The 18,524-nt window shown below is 43.2% G+C and overlaps 1 protein-coding gene across 1 annotated transcript in view; it reads right to left on the bottom strand.

The window, feature by feature from the left end:
• The window catches only part of LOC122553347 (protein Daple-like), a 271,352-nt gene that overhangs the window by 234,350 nt on the left and 18,478 nt on the right, over positions 1-18,524 (bottom strand). The window lies entirely within an intron of this gene.

Raw genomic sequence — 18,524 nt, 5'->3', positions numbered from 1 at the left:
ACACGCTCCAGTGCCAGTATGTCCTTCCTGAGGTGTGGGGACCAAAACTGAACACAGTACTCCAAATGGGGCCTAACCAGAGCTTTATAAAGTCTCAGTAACACAACAGTACTTTTATATTCCAACTCTCTTGAGATAATTGACAACATTGCATTCGCTTTCTTAATCACGGACTCAACCTGCATGTTTACCTTTAGAGAATCCTCAACTAGCACTCCCAGATCCCTCTGTACTTTGGCTTTACGAATTTTCTCACCGTTTAGAAAGTAGTCCATGCTTGTATTCTTTTTTCCCCAAAGTGCAAGACCTCGCATTTGCTCACATTGAATTCCATCAGCCATTTCCTGGACCACTCCTCCAAACTGTCTAGATCCTTCTTCAGCCTCCCCACTTCCTCAGTACTACCTGCCTGTCCACCTAATTTTGTATCATCGGCAAACTTCGCTAGAATGCCCCCAGTCCCTTCATCCAGATCATTAATATATAATGTGAACAGCTGCGGCCCCAACATTGAACCCTGCGGGACACGGCTTGTCACCGGCTGCCATTCCGAAAAAGAACCTTGTATCCCAACTCTCTGCCTTCTGTCAGACAGCCAATCCTCAATCCATACCAGTAGCTCACCTCGAACACCATGGGCCCTCACCTTGCTTAGCAGCCTCCCGTGTGGCACCTTATCAAAGGCCTTTTGGAAGTCTAGGTAGACCACATCCACTGGGTTTCTCCGGTCTAACCTACTTGTCACTTCTTCAAAGAACTCCAACAGGTTTGTCAGGCACGACCTCCCCTTACTAAATCCATGTTGACTTGTTCTAATCCGACCCTGCTCTTCCAAGAATTTAGAAACCTCATCCTTAATGATGGATTCTAGAATGTTACCAACAACCGAGGTTAGGCTAATTGGCCTATAATTTTCCATCTTTTGTCTTGATCCTTTCTTGAACAAGGGTGTTACAACAGCGATCTTCCAAACATCTGGGACTTTCCCTGACTCCAGTGACTTTTGAAAGATCTCAACCAACGCCTCAACTATTTCCTCTGCCACCTCCCTCAGAACGCTAGGATGTAACCCATCGGGGCCAGGAGATTTATCAATTTTAAGACCTTTTAGCTTTTCTAGCACTTTCTCTTTTGTAATGGCAACCATACTCAACTCAGCCCCCTGACTCCCTGACATTGGTACTCTTGCATATGTTCTGATGAGAGGAAGATAAAAAGCTTCAGTGACATGTTCCTTTTATCAAGATTCCAAGCGAAATCAACTGTTGGTATGAACAACTGCACATAAATTAAGAGTAGAAACCTCTAATTCTTCACCCTCTACAATCAATGTTTCCATACAGAGAAAGGGGAGTGTGCTTACAGCCTTTGGGCCTACAATCTAGGCTTCACTTTAGGGGACTACAGAGGGAGCATTCCACTAGCAGGAAGTGCCACCTCACAGACCAGATGCTCAAGCAAGGTCCCATCTGCCTTCTGAGGTAGAACTTTTAAGATCTATTGTGCAAAGGTTGCAGACCCTGGAGAAAGCATGTGCGCGCGTGTGTGTGCGTGTGCAAGCGCACGCATGTGAGAGAGAGTTCAAATACTCTAGAACCCCATACTAAGACTGCACCAGACGATACCATTGTACACAATGGTGGAAAATGTGGACATGAACACAAAGTAGTTTGATCAGTCCTTACCTAACATATCCATTAGGTCAGAGCCAGGTACATCAGTGACAACATATATAGCAGTCTTTAATATTAAACTGTAATGAACTACTAGAATTCTAGCCTGAAGGCAGTCTTGAATTTGCCTTCTCCTTGACCAGTCTGTAAAAGAACCCAAACTGAATGCAGCATCAAACCACACAATTAAAGAGATTCTAAATAAACAACAGAGGTGATTAAGCGTGTCCTCCTACTACCCCAGCCAGCCAATCTGCAACCCCATGTTGGAAAGACACACATTTTACAATGCATGAAAAACAACAGAATATGCAGAAAAGTGTGGACATTTCCTGAATAGGCAAGTGTTTGTCATGCTGTTTCAAAGAATGCAAACAACGGTCAGTTTCAATTTGTAAGCCAACTGTTGTTTACAGAAAAATCAGATGGCTTCGAGAAAAAGCTAAGCTCAGCTTTCAAGGAGACAACAAGCAGCTTTTGGGGCCTGTGAACACTGGAAATCTTGGTGTTATGAAGACCATGAAGTTGTAGAGTCATAGAGATGTACAGCATGGATATATGTTAAATGATTGCATAGCAATACTGTCCAGTTTCACTTTACCGACCAAACACAGACAGTAAAGACAACAGCTGCAGGTCTCTCTCGAAATTGTTTTCACACTATCAGGCACCCAGAAGCTTGAAGTTTCTAAATCCCAGTATTTCTGACTACCCTGAAAACTTTGAAAAGCTGGACAGGGATAATTTGCCAAAGACTTGGACTGATGTAGACTGCAATTAGAACGAATGTCCGACCATCGAGGAAGGAAACTGGTTGCAGCTGTGCCAGCCTGAGTGAGACACTTACACGTGGAAAGAGAAGGGACTGTCCACTGAAGTTTGGGTTTTGGCAAGGAGTTTGCCAAGAGATAAAAGGAAGAGTGTAAACTTGAAACCTTTTCTGATGTTTGTAATGAAATCTTCCCAATTTCTGTCTGTTGTGATATATTCATTTTTTTTCCCATCCATCATGGAAGCCAACCTCCTATCCATGGACTCCAGCTACAGTTCTCATTGCTGTGGAAAGGCTGTCAATATCATTAAAGACCCCTCCCAACGCGGTAATGCTCTCCTACAAGCTCTTCCATTGGGCAGAAGATAGAGGCTTGAACACTGCTCCAACAGAATCAAGAACAGCTTCTTCTCTGCCGTTATTAGACTGCTGAATCTTGCTTTATGCATCTCCTGTGCAGTGTAACCTTGGGTGCCTCACTCTGATTAAGCACCCTTTGTTCTGTATGTCCCTGTTTGCTATGATCTGCCTGTACTGCTCATAAAACAAAGCTTTTCACTGTACTCAGGTACATGTGACTACAATCAAATCCAATGTTATACCTCATGTTACAAGTACACCAGCAGCCTCTTGTGAGCCTGTTCAAAAATTGATTGCCATGATATTAGTTTTATTAACTTAACCTACTTTTTAAAATCAACCTAATCAGAGATGTTATTACACACTTAAAAACAACAAACTGTAGATTACGTAAATTGGAAACAAACAAATTGCTGGAAAAACTCAGCAGGTCTGGCAGCATCTTTGGAGAGAAATCACAGTTAACATTTTGGGTCAGTTTCTGAGGAAGGGTCACCACATCTGAAACATTAACTCTGATTTCTCTTCACAGATGCTGCCAGACCTGCTGAGCTTTTCCAGCAATTTCTGTTTACGTTATGATAAACGTCTGAGGCGGGTGGGGCTTGAACCCTAGCCTCTCGGTCCAGTGCTAGGAACATTACTATTGATTTTTATAAAATACGCTAAATTAGGATCCAACAAGCCCAGCTTCACTCCATGATCTGTCTTGTTGATCATTATCCACAGCTGGGATTGTATCACCAAGATCAAAACTTGCATCTGGAATTGTTAATGACAGTGAGTTAAAACATTGTTCTTACATCTCTGGAACTCATTTTAAATGCAGTTAAGAGGATTAAAGTCTCTGCCAATGTCAACCAAAAAGAATTTGAGATGTTTAACCCCAGACCCCCAACACGGACGAGTTCAAAGCAATATATAATCCAATAACTCTGCATCACTGCCTACCAATCACACCACTAAAATAGTCAGGATTGGAAAAGGAAAGGCCAAGCTCAAAACTTACAAATGGAATCTGAAGGTTTTGTTTATTGGTTGAAAGCTTGAAAAATAATTTAGTAGGCACCATTCAGCCACTCACAACAACAAAAAAAGTGTTTATTTAACACCTCTAATGTACTAAAATATACCAAAGTGATAATTATTACAGAAGGGCAAAGAGCAGGGACACTAAAGTGATTAATGAATCAATTAAATCAAATATAATACAGCTAGCAGGTCAGGTGATGTATTGCTACTGAAGCATGTGAGAGTTGCTAGTCACCAAAACGATTCAGAGTAATTGTTCCTATGGGAAGTATTCACAACTCAAGCTACTTCAGGTCTGATTCCCTACAGTGTGGGAACAGGCCCTTCAGCCCAACAAGTCCACATCGACCCTCCAAAGAGTAACCCACCCAGACCCATTCCTCGACATTTATACCTGACTAATGCATTGAACCTGCACATCTCGGAACATGATGGCAATTTAGCATGGCCAATTCACCTGACCTGCACATCTTTGGATTGTGGGAGGAAACCGGAGCACCCGGAGGAAAGCCATGCAGACACAGGGAGAATGTGCAAACTCCACACAGACAGTTGCCAGAGGATGGAATTGAACTCTGATCCCTGACGCTGTAAGGGAGCAGTGCTAACCACTGAGCCACCATGCCGCCAGAGATAAGGAGCTGGAGTCTAAGCTGCGAACACAACAAACGTTTTCCAGGAGACAGACATCTTTTAGATTTAGTCATTTAGATTTTGATTAAAAGCAAGAACAGGAGGCAAGGCAGGTGTAGGGACCTGCCAAAAGGGAAGCTTGAGAGGAACCTCAGGCCATGCGGGGTTACAGCAATCTTTCAAGCTAGGGAGGTAAGAATGGGGACTTCAGAGACAGAGACAATGCACAAATTGCCCACTGTGCTGTGACACAAGGAAGCATTCAGGTCGGGTTGGCAATAGGGATGGAGTTCTGGTTGGGAACAGATATTGTGCTCCGTAGCCATGAGTGGGAGCCCTGATGCCTGCTCAGTGCCAGGGCTGAAGGGGAGGGATCCAGTTATCAATCATTTACAACATTGATCGGAGTGGAAAGGAAGTTCTGTTGATAGATTTTAAATAGTTCAGAGCAAAATTGAAAAGTGGATGCTGAGGTAATAATTTCAGGATTACTGTCTGAGCCATGAGCTAATTCGCATTGGGGAGAGAAAGCAAGGAAATTAAATGGTGTGGATGGAATAGATTTCAGCTCATGGGGCGCTGGCACCAGTTCTGCGGTAGAAGGGAGCTGTTCCTATGGGATGGGCTTCACTTGAACTATACTAGGACTACAGTCCTGGAATAAGTACAATAGTAAGAAATGATTTTGGATTGAAGACCCAGAATCCACAGGGATAGGGGTAAGAAATAACAAGGCAGCACTGGTGGGAGTAGTCCTTAGACCATCTATCAGTAGCGTACTGTAGGATAGACAATAAGGTATGAGATAATGATGTATAAAAAGGAAGTACATTAACTATGGTTGATTTTAATCATGCAGATTGGGAAAGTCAAGTTGGCTAAGATCACGAGGAAGAGGAATTCTGGTAGTATTTCGGGATAGCTTTCTCAAGTAACACATTGTCGATCCAATCATGGATCAGTCTATTTTGTATGTATTAATGTGCATGGAGGCAGATTTTTAACATCATCTCAAATTGGAAGACCCCCTCCCATTGGGGAACAGTGACTATAACATGGTAACATTTAACATTCATGTTGAGTGTGAGAAACACAGGTCTGAACATATATGCTAACTTAAATAAAGGAATTTACAAAAGGAATCAGGGCAGAGATGGCTGGAGTGGGCAGGGAAAGGAGCTTAGCACAAACCATGATGAATGATGTCAGGCAATTAACAAAACTGTTCATGACTCAAAAATATATCCCAGTGAGGGAGAAGGATTTTGGGAAGAGGAGAAACTGTGCATGGTTAACCAAGGAAGTTAAGGATAGCATCAAACTGAAAAGAAAAACATAATGTGGCAAAGATTTGTGGTAAACCAGAGGACTGAGACAGTTTTAAAAGCCAAAGCAGCTTTTCCAGCAACTTCTGTTTTCATTTCTGATTTACAGCATCAGCAGTTCTTTCGGTTTTATTTAGTATTGACTTCATCAGTAGGTTTTCAAAAGGAAAAGCCCCAAGACACATCCAAGAAAGAATGTTCCGTTGGACTCACTGTGCAAAAGTCTTTAACCAGTTACACAAACTTAAAAAAATTATATTATTTATGGTGGGGAGAGACTATATGCATGCTGTGTATCAACAAAGTTTCAACTGAACACTAAATAGGGAGAAAATTTTAAAAAAAAAGGAACAGCTTCTTTAAATTTATAAAAATGGACAAAATTGAGGGAATGGCAGTTGAATTGAATTAATACTTCTTGTCAGTCTTCATGGTAAAGTATGTTAATAGCATTTGTAACAAGTATTAAAATCGATGGAAAGAAGTTGGGATGAAATAAATACAACAACTATTATGGGAGCTGGGTCTACCACATCATGCCTGACCTCGGATCATCACCCTTCACTTTATTCTCCTTGCCCAATGAAAATCCATCAGTTTTAGTCTTGAAAGCTCTGACTATAACCCTTTCAGGGATGGGCTGTGGGGGAGAAAGGGGAGTTTGGTATCAGGGAAATGGTGGTATTGTGGTTTAGGATTCCAAAGGCCCAGATTAATGCTCTGGACACGGGCTCAAAATCTACCATGGTAGTTGGCAGAGTTTAAGTTCAATTCATAAGTCTATAATTAAAAGGCAGTGTCCATACTATTGATCACAAAAACTATCATTTTTGCAAAATGGTCCAACAAGTTCACTAATGTCCAATAAGGAAAGAAATCTGCATGATCATTTTGAATGGTGCAGCAGCCTCAAAAGGGCCATTTGGCTTCTCCTGGTTTCTGTATCTCTGTTTAGCTGGTCTGGTCTATGTGACTCCAGGCCCACAGCAATGTGGTTGACTCTTAATTGCCCTCAGAAATGATTTAGCGCCACTCGGGCTGGATAATAACTGTTGGCCCTGCAGCAATATCCTGTGAATGATGGGAAGCTAAGGCGAGATGGTTAGCAACATTGGGTAATGTCACTGGGTTAGCAATCCCAGTAAACCCAGGCTTTAGATCCCAGGGACACAGGCTTGACATAATAGCAGACAGTGAAATGTGAATTCAGTGGAAATCTGATTAAAAAGCTAGTCCATTGGTGACCATGAAACTGCTGTCAATTTTTGTTAAAACCTAGGGTTTGGAAATCTGCCATCCTTACCTGGTCTGGTCTAGATGTGACTCCAAACCCAAAGCAATGTGGTTTAGTCTCAATTGGCTTCTGAAATGGCTATAGCAAGTCACTCAGTTGAAGGTCAATTTATAAGTGACATCCGCACAAAGAGGAAATTTCCAGATCACATTTGTCTTTCAAACAAAGAAACAAGTTTTTTAAAAAAAATTCATTCATGAATAGACCAACATTTATTGCTCAGAGTACAATTGAGAGTCAACCACATTGCTGTGGGTCTGGAGTCACGTGTAGGCCAGACAAGGTAAGGATGGCAGATTTCCTTCCCTGAAGGATATTAGTGAACCAGATTGCTTTTTTCCAATTGACAACGGATTCATGGTCACCATTAGATTCTTAATTTAAATTTAAAATTCCACCCACCATCTGCCATGGCAGGATTTGAACTGGGTCCCCAGAATATTACCCGGGTCTCTGGACTAATAGCCATAGGCCATCACCTTCCCATGTCTGTAAATGGCCTCTCAGAGCAGAATGGAAAGAAAAGAACTTTAGTCCTGCACTTGTGTTGAAGACATTCTGTGTATTGACTATTCAGTCAAGATTCAGACAAACTCAATTCACCACTCAATGGTTTAGTATCTGCACTGAACAGTGCTCTCCAGAGATTAAAATGTACAAGTAATGTTCGCCGAGCTGGAAGTTTTTGTTGCAAACGTTTCGTCCCCTGGCTAGGCGACATCATCAGTGCTTGGGAGCCTCCTGCGAAGCGCTTCTTTGATGTTTCCTCCGGAGTTTATAGTGGTCTATCCCTGCCGCTTCCGGTTGTCAGTTTCAGCTGTCCGCTGTAGTGGTTGGTATATTGGGTCCAGGTCGATGTGTTTGTTGATGGAGTTTGTGGATGAATGCCATGCCTCTAGGAATTCCCTGGCTGTTCTCTGTTTGGCTTGTCCTATGATAGTAGTGTTGTCCCAGTCGAATTCATGTTGCTTGTTGTCTGCGTGACTGGCTACTAAGGATAGCTGGTCGTGTCGTTTCGTGGCTAGTTGATGTTCATGTATGCGGATTGTTAGCTGTCTTCCTGTTTGTCCTATATAGTGTTTTGTGCAGTCCTTGCATGGTATACAATCAACACAGGAATTCTTGGACATCAGAAATATACACATAGACAAAGAAGAAACCATGATATCATTCGACGTGACGGCACTGTTCACTTCGATTGACAAAACCCTGGCCAGAGAAACAATAGCCAACCTACTGGACATACAGAACAGAAAACAGGACGCTGAACCTATCAACAAAGACGGCATACTTAAACTACTTGACTTGTGCCTCACAACACACTTCACATTCAACAACCAGATATACGAACAAATCAACGGAACACCCATGGGATCACCAATCTCGGGACTCATAGCAGAGGCAGTTATGCAAAGGTTAGAACAAACAGTCCTACCACAAATTCAACCCAAACTCTGGGTCAGATAGGTCGATGACACGTTTGTAATCATTAAAAACACGGAAATAGAAAAAACACACCGGATCATCAACGCCACACTCACAGGAATCCGATTCACGAGGGAAGAAAAGGATAGCCAACTCCCATTCCTAGACGTGATGGTACAGAGAACACCGAACGGAGAATTCACTACAAGGGTTTACAGGAAAGCCCCACACACAGACCAAAGTCCTAAACTATGAAAGTAACCACCCCAACACACACAAACAAAGCTGCATCAGGACACTATTCAAAAGGGCCACAACACACTGCAGTACACCAGAACTGCAAAAAGAAGAAGAGGAACACCTATACAAGGTATTCGCCAAAAACTTCATCAACAGATGCCTAAGAGAAAGACCACGGAACGAGGACATACCACAACCAAAAGGACTATCCACACTACCATACATCAGGAGCATCTCAGAACTGACAGCCAGACTACTGCGACCCCTAGGACTCATAACGGCACACAAACCAACAGCCACCCTCAGACAACAACTCACCAGAACGAAGGACCCAACATGAGCAAAATGTAGTGTACAAAATACCATGCAAGGACTGCACTAATCACTATATAGGACAAACAGGAAGACAGCTAACAATCCGCATACATGAACATCAACTAGCCACGAAACGACACGACCAGCTATCCTTAGTAGCCACACACGCAGACAACAAGCAACATGAATTCGACTGGGACAACACTACTATCATAGGGCAAGCCAAACAGAGAACAGCCAGGGAATTCCTAGAGGCATGGCATTCATCCACAAACTCCATCAACAAACACATCGACCTGGACCCAATATACCAACCACTACAGCGGACAGCTGAAACTGACAACCGGAAGCGGCAGGGACAGACCACTATAAACACCGGAGGAAACATCAAAGAAGCGCTTTGCAGGAGGCTGCCAAGCACTGATGATGTCGCCTAGCCAGGGGACAAAACGTTTGCAACAAAAACTTCCAGCTCGGCGAACAGAACCACAGCAACGAGCACCCGAGCTACAAATCTTCACACAAACTTTGTACAAGTAATTTCAGATAGGGCCTGAACACTCTTTACACAATATCCAGGTGTACAGAATCCATCAGCTTTAATTGCTTCCCGGTCATTGCAGTAACTTCCCCACAAAGCCCTTGGGAACAAACCAGACCATAGCTGCATACTCAGTGGTCTATAATGCGGTCATCCATATTATTTTTGTAATTTAAGCTTCTTACAATTTGAGTGTAAAAAAAAAGAGAGCATACACCATACACTGTTCCTATAGTTCAGGGAAAATAATAAAACAATTGATTCTGTAATTCACTAAACATCTTCTGGAACCATACTCGAGAATTAGGAAAGTACAGGGTCTTTTTCCATCATAGTATTGGGAGGCGATAGAGAGCAAAGCTATATTTATTCACACACAGGACCCTGTCCCTTTATTGCAATCTGACCACACACAGGTCACTTGTTGTTCTGTTACAGCTGAGCAAAGTCAATCAACCTGGTTTGAATTTAGTCAGCCAGTTAACTGAGACACTTAACAGTTTCTATGGTATCCCCATGCCAACCTCCTCATGTTGTACAGACTTTCAGAACCCTGGATTAAGCTAATGATGATGTCTCAGAGCTGCACATCACTGAGCATAAATAGGATAGTCTGGGTGGAGCTAAAGCAGACAAGAAAACTTCCTGAAGGGGTTATGCCCGAGACGTCGATTCTCCTGCTCTTTGGATGCTGCCTGACCTGCTGCACTTTTCCAGCAACACATTTTCAGTACAAGAAAACTACACTAGTTTACAACTTTAGGGAATCTTATGAGCGTAGAGACATGAGCACATGAAGACAGATGAGTTGTTACTTCAAGTAAAGATTAGTTTGAGCCTTGTAAATGGGGCAGCACAGTGGCTCAGTGGTTAGCACTGCTGCCTCACAGCACCAGGGTTCCAGGTTTGATTCCAGCCTGTGGCAACTGTCTGTGTGGAGTTTGCCCATTCTCCTGTGTCTGCGTGGGTTTCCTCCCACAGTCCAAAGATGTGCAGGTCAGGGTTGAATTGGCCATGCTAAATTGCCCAAAGTGTTAGGTGCATTAGTTAGAGGGGAAGTGGGTCTGGGTGGGTTACACTTCGGAGGGTCAGTGTGGACTTGTTGGGCTGAAGGGTCTGTTTCCACACTGTAGGGAATCTAATCTAATTAAAATCAATAATTAATATCAAATATGGTAATATGCATGAAGTGTAAGCTTTAGACAGTGCTCGAGTTTGCCTCCTTCAGTCTAACTGTCCAACTTTCTAAAGTTATTTTTCTTGCGTTTCAGTTCTGAGGAGTGCAAGAGCCAAATCTTCAAAGTTGGGTCTTTTTTTTGGGCAATGTTGATGTTCTATACCACCAAGAGAAAGGAAGTGAATGCGTGAGGGAGGTGGTGGTGGAAAAGGCAGGAGAAAGGGGACAGAGATCCATATGAAAATAAAATATTGTACAGACTCGGACACAACAATTTTAGCCCTGTTTAGAAAGGGGTACTACTGCATAGAGCGATGTAGGGGAAGTCTGAGCCTTAGCCAGTTCTTGGTTTTGCCTTCTCCTTTTAGAACAGAATGTGAATTCACTGATTCAGTTCCCACTGCTCCTAGAATTGGAGTTGAGAAAAGCAGGATGTTTGGCAACCTTTCTGCAGTTACAGAAAGAGCATAGGGAAAGGGAGTTTACTTGTAAGAATCTGAAAAAAAAAGTGTTCTAATAACATCCCAAAAGATATTTCGGCTAATTTAGGAGTTTCAAAATAGTCGCTAGAACACAGGGGAAAAAAAACACTTTGAAAAACTCAGCGGGTCCGGCAGCAGCAGTCGGTAGCAAAGATCACTACGTGGGAACTCCAAGGGAAATGGTGCAGGGCCGGGAAGAGAAACCATTGCAGGCGATTAGCTGGCCACAACTGGATGGATAAGAATTGAACTGGGTGTGTGCACCACACTCAGTTGGACAATGGGGGCGAGGCGTTGGAAGACAAGGATTTTGCCAATCTTCCTGAAAGCTGCAGATGGGTCAAGGTGGTTAACTTAGTGCAGTCACATGACATGGCTATTGACACTGAGGGCCATCTTGGTGTTGTGGGAAGGCCAGAAACCTAATTGGAGGGATTTTATTTTATTCATTCACAGGATGAGGGCACCATTTTTAGGCCAGCATTAATTACCCATCTATAAATTGCCTAGAGGACAGTTAAGAGTCAAATCACATCACTTCACTGTGGGTCAAGAGTCACGTGTAGGCCAGACCAGCAGTAAGGGGAGTTTCTTTCCCTAAAGGACCTTAGTAAACCAGATAGGTTATTCCAAACAAGCGACAATGCATTTGTGGTCATCATTAGACCTTACCTCCAGATTTGTATTGAATTCGAGCCAGCTAATCACCACTCTGCTATGGCAATATTCAAACCCAGCCCCCAGAACATTACCTTGGTCTCTGGAGTAACAATCCAGTGATAATATCACTAGGCCATTGCCTCCCTGTAATTGATGCAAAACAATGAGCAAAGGGAAAGGTGTTGGCACAATGGTAATGTCACAAAACGAGCAATCTAGAATCTCAATAATATGGGGACACAGGTTAGAGTTCCACCATGGCAGATGTATTTGAATTCAAAAATCTGAAATTAAATGTTAATCTAATAGCGACATGATCCAGAGCACGAGAAAGAGCTTGGGTACTCTTCTTTAAAAAGAGGGTGCCATGGAGTTTTTCACATCCGGCTGAAATGGGGCTTTAACGTCACACCTGAAGGACATCACCGTCCAATAACACAGCATACGTTCTATACTAACTTGTGCTTCCTATCAATCTCCGAATCTCAGTCAGTCAGTCAGAGATCTGCAGCACAGAAAAAGGCCCCTACTATCTCATCCCTTTTTCCAAGCACTTGGCCCATAGCCTGATGAAGGGCTTTTGCCCGAAACATCGATTTTCCTGCTCCTCTGAAGCTGCCTGACCTCCTGTGCTTTTCCAGCACCACTCTAATCTTGACCCATAGCCTTGTATGTCTAGGCATCACAAATGTACATCTAAATACTTCAATGTTGTGTTTACCTTTGCCATCCTTCCAGACAGTGAGTTCCATACACCTGCCATCTTCAGGGTGAAGTTTTTCCTCACATCTCTTCTAAACCTCCTACCCCTGACCATAAATCAATGTCCCTGGTCACTGATCCCTTGAAAAAGGAAAGTTTCTTCCTGTCTATTCTATGTCTCTCAATGTTATGCATCTCAATCGCCTCCCACCCCAAGTCTACTCCACCCTAAGGAAAACACCCCACTCTGTCCAATCTCTTCATAACTGAAACTCTCCAGGCCAGGCAGCATCCTGGCCAATCTCCTCCGCACCCTCTCCAGTGTTATCCCTTCCCTCCTACAATGGGGATTCCAGAACTGCACACAATGCTCTAGCTGTGGCTTCACCAAAGTTTTATATAGTTCCTGCATTACTTCCCCGCTCTAAACTCTATGCTTTGATTAATAAAAAGTATCCTACATGCCTTCCTAACCACTTTATCCATCTGATCCGACACTAAGCGACCACTAGACATGCACACTATGGTCCCTCTGATCCTCAATGCTTCCCACAGACAGACTGTTCACCATGTATTCCCTTGCCTTGTCTGTTCCGCCCAACAATATCACCTCACATTTACCCAAATTGAATTCAATTTGCCACTGATCGGCCTATCTATATCTTCTTGTAGGCAAAGGCTATTCTCTTATTACCACCCCACTAATTTTTGTGGGTGTCTTCAAACTTACGGATCAATCTCAGTTTTTTTTCCTCATTTCTCTAGGGTAGGACTTGAACCCATGACCTTTGGAATCAGTTCACTCTGTTCAAACCCACTTGTGACATGAAGAATGCTCTTCAAACCGTGAAGAGGTGAAAGCAATTACTGTTAATCAATATTGTATTAAAATCACAAGCACTGCCAACCTCTGATCTTTTATTAAATTTTCTAATCAATCAATCTGTTCAGAGACATTGTCACACACAGGTGGGACTCGAACCAGGAATTACTAGCCCAACTGCAGGGGCACTACCACTGCACTACTACACTCCCCGTGCCAATCTTCTGATGTCAGAGCAATTTGATAACAATCTGGAGAGGTAAGTACTTTGCAACGCTAAATGCAGTTTCATCCCAGACAATTTGTGTTCTTTAAGCATGAGGCAATGCAGCCTGATACCTTCACCATTCACACTAATCCTCCCCATTCAATACAGGATCAGGCACCAATTCTGCTGGCACACAAGCTTTTGGAAAGATTAAGGACGGACTACAGAGATAGCGTGAGTCAATTGTGTTTTATGTACAACTGATTCCATCGGACCCACGAGGCAGCAATACAATTGTGCAAACCTGCACAAAACAATCTCACTGACCCTGAAAATGGAGGAGTGAATGTAAATGGTTAGGGTGGAAATACAATGTTCAGGAGGGTGGTCAAAGCACATTCAATCGTGGCTTTCTGTAGATTAGATTAGATTACATTACATTACAGAGTGGAAACAGGCTCTTCGGCCCAACACGTCCACACCGACCCGCCAAAGCGCAACCCACCCGTACCCCTACATTTACCCCTTACCTAACACTACGGGCAATTTAGCATGGCCAATTCACCTGACCTGCACATCTTTGGACTGTGGGAGGAAACCAGAGCACCCGGAGGAAACCCACGCAGACACGGGGAGAACGTGCAAACTCCACACAGTCAGTCAGTCGCCTGAGGCAGGAATTGAACCCGGGTCTCTGGCGCTGTGAGGCAGCAGTGCTAACCACTGTGCCACGAAATTGGGTAAGCACTTGAAGAAAAACAATATGCTAGTGTGGATCCATCTGGTGCCAACTGTCTGCACCTCATGCATTACTGTATGTTCACAACATTTCAAGTCCTATATAATGCAACAGGATAATGTTAACCAAAGTCTGAAATAGTGGAGTTTGCTGCCCTTATGGAAACGGATGATAGTGTCTGGTTAGTCCACTGAACTAGCAACCAAGAATTCAATTCTCACTATCACAAACTGTAACTGAATTTGTTAAGCCATGGAATCATACAGTACAGAAAAAGCCCTTCAGTGCATCTAGTCTGTACTATTAAAAGTACACCAAGTCTTGAATCTTGTGGGCTGCTGCCCGTTGTGATATCAAATCATAGAAGCATAGAGTGAGCTCTTCTGTTTTCACACGCCCATTGGCAGATTTTCTGCAGTGTCCCAGGATGCTATCAGCTCTTCAGATTACACTCTTCCTGCTTATACAGGTATGCAGATGTACAAAAAAAAAGGAGAACTCCATTTTCTGAGCAGTTCTGGCTTGAGGTCCTGTCCATACTGCATACATAACCTACTAAGATACTGATCTGGAGGGCACAGGATGGTTATTTTGTAGAAATGGTGTGCAGAGATATGGGGAAAAGGCAGGAGGTTGGCACCGAGTGGTAGAACCAGTCTAGCCGAATGACCGCCTTCTGCGGCGTAATAAGTTCGGAGGAGAGGCCAGATAGGCTGGGGCTTTGTTTCCACTGGAGATTTAAGGTGACCTTAGAGGTTTACAAAATAATGAGGGGCATAAATAAGGTGAATGGCAAGTGTTTTTTTCCCTTGGGTGGTGGATTTCAAGATTAGGGGGCATATGTTTAAAAGGAGAGAGGAGAAAGATTTTAAAAAAAGACATGAGGGGCAATTTTGTTTTAAACACAGAATGGTTAGTGTATGGAGTGAATTTCCAGAGGAAGTGGTGAACACAGTTACAACATTTAAAAGACATTTGGATAAGTACGTTAATAAGAAAGGTTTGGAAGGATATAGGCCAGGTGCAGGCAGGTGGGACAAGTTTAGTTTGGGATTATGTTTGGCATGGACTGGTTTGTGCGAAGGGTCTCTTTCTGTGCTGTATGACTCTATAACTCCAATCTCGGATTCTGTAGCTCAGCAAGGTTGTGGACCGGAAGACCAAAAAAATACTTTAAAATGTAAATGTGGGAACAATAAAAGGGGTAGCCCTTTGAAAGCTGTCCAGTTCCACCCCCAAAACAACTCCCTGATTTTTTTCAAATGCATGAGCCAATATGATTCTAATTAGGTCTGAATCTCTCTCTTCAGTCTAGAATAAATTGGAACAGAGCTCAGCACAAAGAATTTCACAGGAGCTGCCTCTGACCCTCGAAATTTCTTCAAGGTGCAAGGGAACGTTAGCTTTATGCTTACAGCTTTGGTCTGATTATTTGACCATGAGCAAAAACAGTAAGTAAACTCTCCATCCAATTTATGCCCACTCCAGTGCCCGATCTAACATATCAAACATTACCAGAGTGCAGTCAGTGGGTGATGGGAGAGGGGTGGGGTGGAAAGAAGGGGACAATTTCCTTTGTGTGCGCAGAATGGAAAGAGTGAGGAATGGATCTTCATCAGTAGAGTCATAGAGATGTACAGCATGGAAACAGACCCTTCGGTCCAACCCGTCCATGCCGATATCACAACCCATCTAGTCCCACCTGCCAGCACCTGGCCCATATCCCTCCAAACCCTTCCTACTCATATACCCATCCAAATGTCTCTTAAGATGTTGTAATTGTACCAGCCTCCACCACTTCCTCCGGCAGCTCATTCCATACACGTACCATCCTCTGCATGAAAACGTTGCCCCGTAGGTCTCTTTTATATCTTTCCCCTCTCACCCTAAACCTCCAATTTTGGTGTTATCTGCAAACTAGCTGTACCTCTTATGTTGCATCCAAATCATTTATGTAAATTACAAAAAGTAGACGACCCAGCACTGATCAGTTGCCTGCAACAAATTCACAGCAAATTGTTAGCCACCATATTTGAAGAAAGATGCATTAGAAGTTAGAGAGCAAATTCACCAACAGTGATTGCAAGTAGTGCAAAACTCTCAGTTAAAGCCAGCAAAAATGTAAGATCAATAAATCGGTGTTTTTGCAACTAATGGTATTTTCACAGAGAGAGAATGAGCATCTCAAGGCTCCTTGTCTTTCTTAACCTCATTTATTCGGATGTAAACTGAACAAGCCTGCATGGGCTAAGGCTGTTACTACCCCCGCCGTTTATCTGCGTACAGCTGGATGCAGCAAGGAGGAACTGTGCCAGACTATAAACACAGTGGCTAACAAATCAGATGCTGAAACTTCCTCCAGACAACAGTGTTGTAATCAAAATAACAGTCCCATTATAGACTTCCAGAATGCAAATCAGCCATTGAAGCTGCCTACCACATACAGTTATCACCAACACTGAAGCTTTGTGAGATCGAATTGATCTTTGTTATTCATTTCTAACTCTTATATCATGCCAGAAGCAGGATTTCTCCCCAGGAAGCTATCACCCACTGCACTCGCTAAAAACACACCCTCCACAGAAGAATGCACATTTATTTAGTGCCTTCCACTACCTCAGGGCATCCCTGAGCAATTGCATCATTTTACAAGTGTGGCCACTGTTCGATCATAGAAGAGTGTAGAACTTTTAAGGAACCAATAGCAATCCAGTTAGCCTTCAACAGCTCTTGCCCAAAATTCCTGCAAGTCTTTTCTCCAATTTAAACAATTCTCTTTTAAAACACTCCCCACCACCTCAGACTGGACATTCAAACTCAATACATTCATTGCATCAAAGTTTCCACACGTCTCCCCGGCTCATTTTGAGGATCACCGTTAATCTGTAACCCCCTGCATCAACTCTTCAGCCAATGGATAAATTTCCCTTAAATTTGAGAAGGGTCTGGCTAGAAAAACACTGCTGTTAAAGGGTACTTTCAGCTCCCTCCTCTCAGGAGATCAAAATCCCAGCTTTGTCATTTTATGCAAGAAACTTTAATCCCTCATTCCCTGCATCTATTTGACAAACTCTTTTCTGAACCCTTTCCAAAAGACTCTGCGCCTTTCTGTACTCCAGCTGGGGGTAAACACATGTTTTATAAAATGTTTAACTTCCTGGCTTTTGTCATCTCTCTCTCTAAACACCCAGAATCCCATGTGCTTTATTAACCAGAACTGCCCACTTCAGAGATTTGTTCACAAACAGCCCTGGGGCTTCCTTTGGTCTACATCCTCATTTACAAAACACAGCAAGCACTTGGCACACACTGTGTTGCTGCTTGAAGGAGTAATGATCAGATAATCTGTTTTTAGTTGAAGGATAATTATTAGCCAGGACATCAAATTTTTTGACCAACAGATTCTGTTGCTCTCAGGTTTCAGGGGCTCAGCTAATTTGGGCTGAGATCCGAAAAGTCAGTTACCAACAGGAAGCACATGGGGAGATTAGAATCACTCCTGCGATTGGCTGTGGTGCTGGACACGGGTGTGGAGATTTACCAGCACCCCTGAAATTGGCTGTGGTGCTGGACACACCCTGAAGAAGGGCTCATGCCCGAAATGTCGATTCTCCTGCTCCTTGGATGATGCCTGACCTGCTGCGTTTTTCCAGCAACATTTTCAGTGCTAGTCAGTGTAGCGATTTACTATGTCCCTTGCCCAAAACGTCAATTTTCTTGCTCCTTGGATGCTGCCTGAACTGCTGTGCTTTTCCAGCACCACACTAATCTAGAGTCTGGTTTCCAGCATCTGCAGTCATTGTTTTTACCTATGCTCCTGTGATTGGCTGTAGTGTTGGTCACAGTGTAGCGATTTACCAGATCCCGTGATTAGAAGTAGTCAGAATGCTTACTCCTAAAATCACCAGTCTGTGGTATGCTAGGGGTCACCTGCTGCTTTGAAAACTGTCCCCTGAGAAGACTTGGGAGAGGAGGAAGGATATAGATCTGTCCTATTGATAAACATCTCTCATAATATTAAAAGGTACTTAACTACCATAACCAATAAGACAAGCATGTACACAGTTTGGACAATGAATTTACAGGTTTGTTTTAGATGTCATCACTTTGTTCAATCCTTAAA

Source organism: Chiloscyllium plagiosum, unplaced genomic scaffold (assembly GCF_037043375.1).
Source record: "Chiloscyllium plagiosum isolate Xiang-an unplaced genomic scaffold, Cpla_swu_hap1 HiC_scaffold_8, whole genome shotgun sequence".
NCBI lineage: Eukaryota > Metazoa > Chordata > Chondrichthyes > Orectolobiformes > Hemiscylliidae > Chiloscyllium > Chiloscyllium plagiosum.
This window is presented reverse-complemented; position numbering and strand designations above follow the sequence as displayed.